The sequence below is a fragment of the Mirounga angustirostris genome, unplaced genomic scaffold, assembly GCF_029215605.1.
Source record: "Mirounga angustirostris isolate CCGP_5_RB_7025 unplaced genomic scaffold, mMirAng1.0.hap1 SCAF_8, whole genome shotgun sequence".
NCBI classification, from domain to species: domain Eukaryota; kingdom Metazoa; phylum Chordata; class Mammalia; order Carnivora; family Phocidae; genus Mirounga; species Mirounga angustirostris.
Genome location: NW_026991716.1, coordinates 1,200,576 through 1,202,430, shown reverse-complemented (window position 1 = coordinate 1,202,430; position 1,855 = coordinate 1,200,576). Strand labels below are relative to the sequence as shown.

General features: G+C 46.2%; 1 non-coding gene across 1 annotated transcript; it reads left to right on the top strand.

The window, feature by feature from the left end:
* The first annotated feature begins 1,367 nt into the window (after window positions 1-1,367).
* TRNAA-UGC (transfer RNA alanine (anticodon UGC)) lies at window positions 1,368-1,439 on the top strand. Its single transcript has one exon. It is a non-coding gene; the product is annotated as a tRNA-Ala (tRNA).
* The last annotated feature ends 416 nt before the right edge of the window (window positions 1,440-1,855 follow it).

Below are 1,855 nucleotides of genomic sequence, written 5' to 3'. Positions count from 1 at the left end.
GGGGTTGCGCCTGCTCCCCACGAACGAGGAATTTTTGGTAATTGCGCTCACAGACGTCCTTAGACCGTGCCCCCCCGTGCGCGCTGCTGCCCGCGGCGACGGCTGGGCGAAGTCGGAGGCGCGCGGCCCCTCTTCCTTCCCGACGCGGCGGTGACGCGGGCGCTCTCAGGGGGGGTCCTCGGCCGATGTTCCGCGTGCCCCGCTGTGTCCAACAGCAGGACCGCTACCTGCGTCACTTGGGCGTTTTGCTGTTCGGCTGTTCTTACTCATCTTTATCTTCCTTTTCTCCTCGAATGGCTCGCGGAGAGAGTATCTCATATTCAAGGGCTTCCGAGTATCAAGAGATACACCTGCCGCTGGTTGTGCGTTCGTGTACAGCTCATTAAGTTTCAAAAATGAACATTTTAATTATTCACATACTATTTTTCACAGTATATTTAAAAACTAAATTCAAAAATCAGATTTCCCTCACGCACTTACGTATTCATTAAAATTCAGGCCTAATATGTTATTTTATCTTTAAGCGTTGGAAACACCTTAGTCTTGTGTCGTTAGAGAATGATGTAGTAATGTGTTCGCGAATCCCAGTGGTTCTGGAGTGTAGTATTAGCATCACCTCCCGGGTCTCACCAGACCACAGATGGCTGCACCCCCACGCCCGGAGTTCCTGACTCCTCCGTCCGTGCCGGGCCCGAAAATCTGTATTTTTAGCAGGATCTCGGGTGATGCTGGTGCTGGGTGGTCCAAATGCCTGACAGAACCAATGCCTGACACCGAAACCTGTTTCTAAACTGTAAAAACCTGGGTTTATATTTGAATCATCAGCATTTTTCTTACGCTTTTTATTCCACGGGATACAGGTTTACTCACCCAATCTACGGAGTGGGCTTTTCCTTCTTCTGCCAGGCGGAGATTATGGACAATGCCAGGCCTGGAACCTGAGACTGAATGCACCTTGCAAAATGAGTCTATCCCAGTCCTTTACCCGGCTGGAGAGGCTCCTCCAGTGGGATTTTGTACTCTACACCGTGACATTTTCCAGTGGTTTGCTGTGGCCATCTATGGTTCTATTTTTTCTGATGCCGGCCTGTCCAAGAGGCTTTTGATCTGAATGACTTGTATTCGTGGTGATTGCTAGGATAGAAGCCAGTTTTGTCCCTGCTGCTTCTGAGCTGGGCCTGGGCAGATTCAGATGAATCTAAAGCCTTTAGTGATATTAATTCACAAACACCTTCTTTCCAACATTCAAGACCTATAAAATTCATATTATTCTTGCACATCAAAGTATAACAAAATACATTTTAGGGAAAAGTCGATGTATATTCCTAAAGAAAGGTATTTTTACACCACACAGCTTGGGTAGGCCTGGGGATGTAGCTCAGTGGTAGAGCACATGCTTTGCATGTATGAGGCCCCGGGTTCAATCCCCGGCATCTCCAGTCTCTTGTTGCCCGTTGGGTACATTTTTGAAATGCTCATCTTAAAGCAGACATACTTGGTTTTTAGGACTTTTGGTATTTCCAAGCAATTTAAACAATGCTCATCTTAAAGCAGACATACTTGGTTTTTAGGACTTTTGGTATTTCCAAGCAATTTAAACTTTAAACAAGTAAATCACACTTCGTTCTAGTTAGTCAAATTCGCTGCTGAAAAAAAAAACACTTTGCTACCACTGCCAAGAGCACTCAGACTGGTGCTCTATCCCTGTTTTGGAGGATAGTTAAGAGACATTAGGGGGAGACCATGGACTGGTTTGTTTCCACTCCTGCAACTATGCTTTTTCAACAATTCCTTGACCCTGGTCACAAGTGCTTCTACCTTACCGAGCCATAAAAAATGTTTTTTCTCATTCCTT